Consider the following 10,702-nt stretch of genomic DNA (forward strand, 5'->3'; position numbering starts at 1 on the left):
TTCTTGATAGCAATCTCGACATCTTTCTTCTTTCATTTATGAGGTCTTTTAGTACTGGCCAAAGAAAACGAAGGAGGTAGGGGTTCATGACAATATTGAAACATCCAGTATTCTATTTCCATTCTGAGAGAGACCTCAAGAGATCAAGCTGTTATCTTCTACTAGACAAGATTGCATATAAATCATCCTGGAGAGATGAGTGTGCAATTGATTAATGGAGAAATTTCCACAAACTCCCTCAGACATTTGGTTCATCTCCAGCTTTCGGAAAGTCATCATTTGGGTCTACCCTATAACATCCATTTTCATATGCCATGGGAAGATGAACGTTGCCTGAACTGTTTTTTGGATTTCAACATCCATTAAAAATAGATCATTGACAACAATCTATGATTCCTGTCGGTGTGCATCCTATAACATATTTTGTTTTGAAACCGTGATTTTTTTTAATGAAATGTCTACATTTTTTTGAGAGTTAAAAATAATCTGGCAAAAACAATAACAACAGTAGCAGAAGATAAGCTGCAAAGGAAGGAAGCATAGCGGCTCTCTTTTTCTATTTCCACTGTCACCAGCTTGTCGTAGACTCTCCTCAATCTATGCCAGAGAAACCCAACAGCCGCCAAGCAATCTCCTTGCTTCTAGACCCTCCTTTCTCCAATTCAACTACCAGAGCGACTTTATAAATTACAAAATCCATTACTGCTTAAAATCCTCCTTTGCCAGTAGGATGAACAGCCATGTGCTTAGCTTGGCCTTCAAGACTGTAATACAATCCGACTAAATCTTGGCTTGAGAGCTCACTCCAAGCAGGTGAGTCTTATTATTCTCCCAGGAAGATGCCATGTTGGTATTCTCTTATCGCCTGTTCATTCCATTCCTATGCAATCTTCCCCATCCTTCTACCTATTCACAAACGGTTGTATTCCAGAGTCCTCTGTGATGGTGGATTTTAAACTCTTGCTTTGGCTATAACCTATAAAAAGAAATTATTTAACTTGATTCTATAGGATACACACTGATACTGTCTACTCGATTATACTTTATTTCTTTTTTCTTTTTTTACAACTGTTACCATTTTCTTTTCTTTCTGCTTTTTCTCCCCAAATCCCCCAGTACATAGTTGTATATATTTTAGCTGTGGGTCCTTCTAGTTGTGGCACATGGGACACATGTGGCACATCAGGCCGCCTCAATGTGGCCTGATGAGTGGTGCAATGTCCGTGCCCAGGATCCGAACCAGCGAAACTCTGGGCCGCTGTAGTGGATCTTAAGAACTTAACCACTCAGCCACAGGGCCTGCCCCTCTATTTCTTTTTTAATGCTGGTCTTAGATCACTAAATTGACTTTATGATGATGCCTGTTATGGGCTGAATTGCATCCCCCTAAAATGTATGTTTTGAAGTCCTAACCCCTAGTACCTCAGAATGTGACTGTATTTGTAAAACCCACATTAGGGTTTTTAATGAGGTAATTAAGGTATAATGAGGCCATTTTGGTGGGCTCTAATCCAATATGATGGGTGTCCTCATAAAAAGAGGAGATTAGGACATAGAAACACATAAAGGAAAGATCATGTGAGGACATCGAGGAAGACGGCCATCTGTAAGCTAAGGAGAGAGGTATCAGAGAAAGCAACCCTGCTGACACCTTGATCTTAGACTTCTAGCCTCCAGAAGTGTGAGGAGATGAATGTCTGTAGTTTAAGCCCCCCCATCTGTGGTACTTTGTTATGGCAGCCCTGGCAAACTAGTACAATGCCTTCCTGGGTTGAGAGTCACAGTTCAAAAACCACTGCTCTATGAGCCTTGTCTCAACTCTGCAGCACATGTTAATCAGCCTATTTTGTAGCATTTACTTTCTCTACCAGTCATTTAGGCATGAAATTACATACTGCTATCTAGTTTTGTGTATATGCTTTGCCTCCATATCTTTATTCTAAGCTCCTTGGTAGTACAATATCATCTCCCTGTCTGTTTCCCGCAGCACCTAGTACATTCCCGAACACATAGTTATTCAATACACTTTTGTTCAGTGTATGAGATTGTCTGGGTCTTTTAAAGGCAACTGAGCAAAATCTAACCACAAAACACTATCATCCCTCTTTAAAATAATTTTTCATTTACCTGTCTTCCAACAAGTCAATCTAAGTCAAGGATAGGGATGAGCTGCCAAACACAGCTGGGTGGTCCTTCTCAACGCTGCTCCAAGCAGGCACTCCCAGTCCATCTATGCTGCTACCTTTGGTCTAAGCCAAGAAACCGTCAGAGCTAAAATTAATGGCATAGAGATACAAGCACATTCTACAGTCTCTCATCTCTAAAAATAATTTTGTTTAAATTATTTATTGAAAACAAAACCGCTTTGCACCATCACTATGCTACTCCCTTCAGTTTCAGCCCCTCCAAACCTCCTGAAGAAGTCCATATGCACCCTGTCTCCACTTTCTCATCTCCCATTCTCTCATCAACCCACACCAATAGCTTCTTTCCCTCTATCCACTCTAAGGACTCTTGCCAAGGTCACCAATAATCTCCACGGAACCAAATTCAAAGACGGAGTACTGCCTTCATCTCTCCTATCTACCAGCATTACTAGACACAGGTGCCCATTCTCTACTACTTGAAATATTCTCTCTTGAATTCTGAGACCCATCTACTTCCAGTTTTCCTTATACCAACACCAGCTACTCCATCTCAGTATTATCTCCCAAGACGTCTAAACGTTGTCACTCCGCACTTAGTTCTGGGCCCTCTTCTCTTCTCTTCTTCACTCTCTCCTCACTGTACATCAGATGTATATGTGCATGTATATGAGTGTGTGTACCTGTGTACATATACACACGTATAGTTTATATAATATAGATAATGGAATTAGCAGTTTCACAAAATAATAGTTTATGAGTCTATATGATTATTTCTATTTTTTATTCTACTGCACTATATCTTATTCTATTTCATTTTATAAAAAATTTTAGTCAATCCACTAAACTGATGTAATAATGTTAATGGGTTGTGACTCACAGTTCTGAAAACACTGCTTTTCCCGTGACTTTAAATAACCTCTATATGCAGAAGATTCCTAAATTTATCTCTCTCCTCTCACTTCCAGGCTTATAAATCTAATTGCTTACTTGCTGTATCCATTTAGCCATCTTGTAAGAAAATCAAATGTAACCTCATGAGAACTGAGATCTTTATTTTTCCCACAAATCTTTACTTTTCCCAATTAGCAATGCCACTACCTTGGACCCAGTTGATCAAGCCTGAAAACTCTGGGTTGTCCTTGTCTTCCCCTCTCCATAGTTCCCCCCACTCACACGTAGAAACAATCTATGATCAGTTTTCATCAGTTCTACATGGGGTCTGAGACGATAATGAGGATCATTGTGACAACTGGGTTCTGATGTCCAACTGACTTTTTACCTGGAATTACCAAAGCCATCCTCATTTCACTGTTTTGGGACAGTTTAGCATCAAGCCTGTCAGTGCGGGCCAGCTCCCTCAGGGGTCAGGAGTTGGTGGTTCCTCTCTCCATGGACCCCCAGAGTCTGTTTCTGTTATCATTTTCTCTAGGTGGATGAAGGAGCTCAGCTAAGAACTGTGCTGATGTGCAGTTAGGTAAGCCTGTGCACTTAACCCACTCTTTCTTTCCCAGTTCCGGAGATGATCTTTAATCAGTCCAATAGCTTGGCTGTTATAAGAAAGAGAGATGACAATGGACTCAGAGTGTGTCATCCCGAGTCTGCAGTCAATGAATAATTCACTGAAAGGCAACACACTAACGGATCAATTCATCAAACGATCAATTATCAACATTTACATGTTTATCAAAAATAGATTATTTTAACTGTTTCTAATGCCTATAATACTTAATGTTGGCTGGATTGGCAGCATCTAAGAGAGTTGTGGGTAGCCAAGGTTCAAGGGTCCTGGGGACTTCACATTCTCTCGGTGCCTCAGTCTCTTCCTCTGCCTTCTATCTCCCCCTTTCCTGGAACTGGCAGCCTCCATCTTTATTCCATTAGCAGGAATTTCCTTCCCTCTGCCCAGCTTCCAACAGCTGAGGCATAGGGAATAGGAACAGACGCAAATTGGACGTTCTTTTAAAAGCCATTATGAAAAGACAAAACTAATCTATGGTGACAGAGCTCAAATAGAGGTCTAAATGGTCACGAATAGGAAAGGGGTACAGGTACAGGGCTTTCTGAGTGCTGGAAATGTTCTGTGTCTCGACGCAGTTACATAGGCAGATGGATGTGTTAAAATTCATTGGGCTATTTATCCTCAGCATTTATGCATTTTGCTGTGTCCGTGTTATACCTCCACATAGAGTAAAAATACCTAAATCCATCAAAACTGTTATGAATTATTCATGCCATACTTATTGTTATAAACCTTCTACATAGTTAAAAGAATTCTTTCTTGTTAATTTGGTAAGTTCGATCATTAGTCACACAGCAAAACCTAAGTTCTAAAAATGCCAAAATGTTTATTAGACAGAAAGTGACTTTGAAAGGATTTGCAAAATAGAATAGATCGAAACTGAAAAATTCAAAATGAAATGCTGAAATTTGGGCTGTATTCATAAGAATATGTTTAAAATATTCAAATATATATTGGAAAACAAAAATTAAAAATTAAATGAAAAATTAAAAATAGAACTACCATATGATCCAGCAATTCCACTTCCGGGTATGCATCCACAGGAAATGAAAACAGGATATTGAAGGGATATCTGCACTCCCATGTTCATTGCAGCATCATTCACAATAGCCAAGATACAGAAACAACTTAAGTGTCCATCAATGGATGAATGGATAAAGAAGATACAGTGTATTTATACAATGGAATACTACTCAACCATGAGAAAGAAGGAAATCCTGCCATTTGTGACAAAACGGATGGACCTTAGGGCATTATGCTAAGTAAAATAAGTCAGACAGGAAAAGAAAAATACTGCATGGTATCACTTATATGTGGAATCTTAAAAAAAAATAAAAGTCAAACTCAGAAACAGAGATTAGAAAAGTGGTTGCCATGGGCTGGGAGGCAAGGAAATAGGGAGAGGTTGGTCAAAGGGTACGAACTTTCAGTTATGAGATGAAAAAGTTCCGAGGATCTAATGTATAACAAGGTGACTATATTTGATAACATTGCATTGTATAAGTGAAATTTGCTAAGAGAGTAGAACTTAAATGTTCTCACCAAAGAAAAAAGGTAAATATGTGAGGTGATGGATGTGTTAATTAACTAGATGAGAAGAATCCTTTCACAGTGTGTATGTATATCAAACCATCACATTGTACACTTTAAATATCTTACAATTTTATTTGTCAATTACACCTCAATAGAGCTGAAACAAATTTTAAAAAAAGAAAAAATGTATTTATGAATACATTTAAATAAGAATATATTCATAAGAAAGCTAAATTAATCTTAACTGATTTCCAGTTTTACTGAGAGGTCATTGACAGGCTCCGCTGTATAAGTTTAAGGTGTACAGCATGATGGTTTGATTTACATATATTGTGAAATGATTACCACAATAGGTTTAGTTAACATCCATCATCTCATATAGATACAATAAAAAGAAAAGAAAAAAATTTCTCCTTGTGATGAGAACTCATAGGATCCACTCTCTTAACAACTTTCCTATATAGCATAGAGCAGTGTTAGCTGGAGTCATCATGCTGTGCATTTCATCCCTAGTACTTATTTCTCTTGTAACTGGAAGTTGGTACGTTTTTACCACCTTCCTCCCGTTCCTCCTCCCCCAATCTTCCACCTCCAGTTCATGGAAATCTGCTCTCTTTTTCTATGAGTTTGGTGTTTTGTTTTGTTTTTACATTCCACATATAAATGAAATCATACAATATTTGTCTTTACCCTTAACTTTTGACAAATCAAACATTCCTTAAAATTCGGCAAAATAGAATGTATTTATGTAATATTTTAATTGAATATAATCAAGGAGAATGTATTTACTAACGTATTCGTAAGAAGAGTATATTCTCTTCCATCGTATACATTTCAGAAAACTTCTTTTACTTTAAAAGATTTTATATTAACCTTTTATTTTGTATATTCAAAGAATTGTCATTCAACAAACATCCTCCAGCAAATTGGTTTTCGGTGAATTCTTTTCAAGAATGAATTGGCTTTTGGTTGAAATTTAAGACTGATTTTTAAAGCTGTTGGAATAACTTTCCAGGCAAAGATGGAGCCGCTCCTGCCCATGAGGCCACATCAGCAAATGGAAGTTCAGATAGCTTTTGTGTCCCTGTGTATGCTCTGCATGAATAGAAAGGCAGTGCATGCGTTCAGCCAGGCTCCAAAGGCCAAGCCAACTCTGGCTCTATACTTATTTCCTGTTCCTTATTCATTTTCTATTTTTCTCTTCCTCATTCCTTATTCACTTCCTACTTTTCTCTTTCTTGTTCCTTATTAATTTTCAATTTTCTTTTCCTTGTTCCTTATCAATTCTCTATTTGCTCTTCCTTGTCCCTTATTCTTTATCCTATAAAAATTTTCTGCCTTCCACCCCATTTTGCAGTCCTCTTGGGAATGGAGACTGCCCACTTCATATAGTCTTAAATAAAGTTTGCTTGTATCACCCAAATTGTCTTCTTTAATCATTTTTAGCAAGTCCAGAAACTGCTGTAGTTGAGCAAAAATTAAAAGTCAAATTAGATTAAGTTAAGCAGCAACAAGTAACAGTAAACCAGTGGGCAGCCTGGAAGGAACTGAAAAGTTTTGGAAGGAGAGAGGCTGCAGAGAAAGACAAAAGTAAGAAATAAAAATGAACCACATGATGAATTTTGTTTGTTTGTTTTTTTGGAGGCTGGCGGGTGGGACCAGCAGGAGATTCACATCGAAGAGGGACGTGTACCAAGTGGCAGCCTTGCAGGAGAACTCTTCAAGACCAAGCTTTGGGACCAAGTATAGTCTCTCCCCTCTTCCAGTGCGATGGGGCTTCAGTTGCCAGCAAATACCTTTGTCAGCAGGGAACTCCCACTGCGGCCTGGCATCTACCTGTTCCTCCTGTTGCAGGTCTGGCATTGGGTCTGTGTTCTTCCCTGCAGAGAAGCGTGAGGAGCCAGTGCTTTCCGAGATGGAGTCCTCTCTCTCTTTCCCTCCCTGCAAGCTCCCTGCCCTACTTCCACTTGTTTGGGCAGCACCTTGTCATATTTTGTAGTTCCAGGTTTCGTCTGGAATTTGCATTGCTGTTTCATGTTCTCCTTGGCATGTCTGTGTGATTTTCAAAAAAAGAGGGGGAAAGGACAGCTTTCTCAAGCATTTTTAAAGCAGACACAGCCAACTATTAAGCGAATTTTAATGAAAGCATAAAGATCAAAGTAATTGTTTTTATCTAAAATTCTTCCTCATTACAATATAATGGACTCCTTTAAGGGGAAAGCATCCCATTTCAAAGTAGTCAACAAACAAAAGACCTTGTAAAGAGTGGAGAAGAGCTACAGAAGATAAATCCGAATGGGAGGTGATTTCCCACCGACTCTGCTTAGGAGTGTCTCACTGATATCTCCCCTTCCACCAGCAAACCAGCGCCCAGGAGAGCATGCTACCTCCCTTAAAACTACTTCTAACTCTCCTTCACTCTTTTCAAGTTGGAAGATGGAGAAAGTACAAAAGGGGCCCAAGGGAAGAAAGGGTGTCTCATCAACGGAGCCTCATGTCTCCTGGAGGACAAAACCCTGAGAGGTATCCTAAAAAAGGCCCCAGGAGAGAGAATAGGGAGAAAGAGGAAGTCTCAGAACACAGACTTGTGTACCACATCAGTGATCCAAACCAGCGTAACGAGACTCATTCGGCCAGTTGTCAGGACGAATAGACTAGAGAAGAGTTGGCTGATGGATTCGAGCACTCTGGAGATGCGCCGTGATCCGTGGCCCTCGAGGTTTTTCAAAGACCTTTGATGGATTCAAACCAGGAGTAGACAGATGACATTGACGCATCATCCCTACAAAGGGGCTGGCCTGTGTTTGTAGTGGAAGTGGGGGGACCAAGCTGCAATGAAATCTCGCTCTGCAACCTCATGCCCCAGTAGCTCAATAGTGATTTAACTTTTCTTTTTAACCAGACTTTGCTGTGTTGCTTTTTAAAGTTCCAGGGCCCAGCAACTTAGTAAATGATTAATCAATCGATCAATCAATACTACTAGTTTGAAAGTCAACAAATCAAAATTCTATTTCCTTGGTCGCTTAGTATAATTGAGACAAGAATTTTTCCCATAGGAATTTTATTGAAAAAATTAAAGGTACACAATTAAATGTACAAATAAGGACAAAATTAATTAAATGTACAAAAAAGGGATAAAAAACATAAAACATCACTCTTTTCAGAGCACAAATTTATAGTTCTGCAGTAGCTAATGTCTGTTAAAAACGATTAAAGAGGGGAACCAGCCCAGTGGCGCAGCAGTTAAGTTCGCACATTCCTCTTTGGCGGTCCCAGGTTTGCTGGCCCAGATCCCGGGTGCGGACATGGCACCGCTTGGCAAGCCATGCTGTGGTAGGCGTCCCACATATAAAGTAGAGGAAGATGGGCACGGATGTCAGCTCAGGGCCAGTCTTCCTTCAAAAAAAAAAATTTAAAGAGGGCAATTTAGATGATACAACAAATTTTCTTTAACAATTCATGAAGCGGGCAGTCTCCATTCCCAAGGGTCTAGAAAACTGCAAAATGGGGTGGAAAGCAAGCAGCTTTTATAGGATAAAGAATAAGAAATAAGGAAGAGAAAAATAGAAAATGAATAAAGAACAAGGAACTAAGTATGGAGACGGAGCTGGCTTGGCGTTTGGGGATTGACTGATGGGGGCACTGCATTTCTGGTCAAGCGGAGCATTTACAGGAACACAAAAGTTATCTAAGTTTCGATTTGCTGACCTGGCACCGTGGGCAAGAGCGGCTCTATCTTGGGCCTAGAAATTTATTTCAGCTGGAGGCAAGGTTGAAATGAGGTTTCAAGGTAGGCAAACAGACGAAGGGATTTCCAGGAAGAGGGAACAGCATGCGCAAAGGACGAAAGTGTGAAAGAGTGTGATACAGCTTGGGAAATTTATAAGGTTTTTTTTCTTCCCCCTTTGCTGAGCTTACAGTACAAGATTGGGAAAAGAGGCTAGCAGGTAGACAGAGGCAAGGGCGTGAGAAGACAGGTCAGACAATAAGAGGTAAGTAAGAAAAGGGACCTAACAGAATCTGCAGGGGGAGGGTTTAGTTGACTGTGTCACATTCTCCTTGGGGATCAAAAGAGCTGATGACTAAAATAAGTCCAATGGACTTAGCAATTTGGAAGTTGTTGATATCCTTAGCAAGGGAAATGAGGAAGGGTTAGTGCAGTGTAGGCACCTGACAAGTAGCTTTTCTCGACTGTAATGTAAGTGCCTGACATTAAGCTTTCGACTGCCAAGGCATCCATTTCAAAGACCTCCATCTTGAATAAACACATTGCCAGCTACACAACCAGCTAGAGCCAGCCTGCTTCACCCATGAAGTTCTCCCTTTAGAAAGCCCTGAGTGACCTAGATACTGACCACTTTCCTTTTCCATGCTTTAATTCCTGCTTTTGTGGTTTAAATTCACCAATAAAGAGTAAACGCATGAAACGCTAGGTATCCTGGACTCCGGTAAAGACAGAACCCCAGGCCCACACGCTCTCTCTACCTGCAACCTCACTGTGTGGTCCTGGGTGTGTCATGTACCCTCCAGAACCTGAAAGTAATAAACTTTGTTTTTTAAAAGTTCCCTGATGTTTGTTGCTGAGGTGCATCTTGCAATCATAATAAGAACCATAAGGGCGAGTCCAGCCACAACATTGGCTTCAACGGGGGAAATGTCTGTAGGGTTCTCCACAAGTAGTACGGGCCCAGGTGAGTGCCCGTAGGCCCCCCTAGCTGATAGCATCACTATCGATAAACTGAAACTGACACAAAACAATTTCCTTGCAAAAGTAGTCTAAAACCAGATTGCAATTGGTTGAAGCATGGGTGGGAGGAGAGGATATAGAGATAGAGAATATAGCTCTTTTTTACTTGGCTATGGAAGGAAGGGGAGTAACTCTTACATTAAATCATTGCTAAGAATGTAAATGTAAAATTAATTTAAATATCATAACATAAATTCACATTCTACCCTGGAACCTCAAAACTTAATATTGAGTGAAAATTGAAGTAGGCCTATCTCGTATCCTTGACATCTCAAAAGTAGGTTGCTAAAGACGTTCTGTGTGTAAGGCAGGCTCCTTGAACAAGCCCAGGTCACTCACCCTCTTATGCGTTCCACACACACTGGTGAACAAGGAGGCACTCTTCATTCATTTAACATCATGTAAGTATATGCTGAAGATCCACTGCAGGTCAGACACACGGCTAGTGCAGAGACGACAATGGCGAGCAAACAGATCCAATCCACACCCTCCTATTACTCACAGAAATTAACAAAAATATAAATCTAAGTGCTGTGAGGAAAAGGTGCAAGGTGCTCCGAGATCATTCAACAGAGGGACATGAATTAGTCTGAGGGATGGGGCTGGAGTAGGAAAAACCCACGGAAGTAGCTTAACGTGAAATCAGAAGGATGAATAGGAATTAACTAGACTAAAGGGGAAGTGAATGTGCTGGGGGAAGAGAAGCATTTTAGGCCTAGGTGAGAGAAGGAGGTGAATGAAAGATGAACTGTGGTG

Source organism: Equus quagga, chromosome 8, assembly GCF_021613505.1.
Source record: "Equus quagga isolate Etosha38 chromosome 8, UCLA_HA_Equagga_1.0, whole genome shotgun sequence".
Lineage (NCBI taxonomy): Eukaryota > Metazoa > Chordata > Mammalia > Perissodactyla > Equidae > Equus > Equus quagga.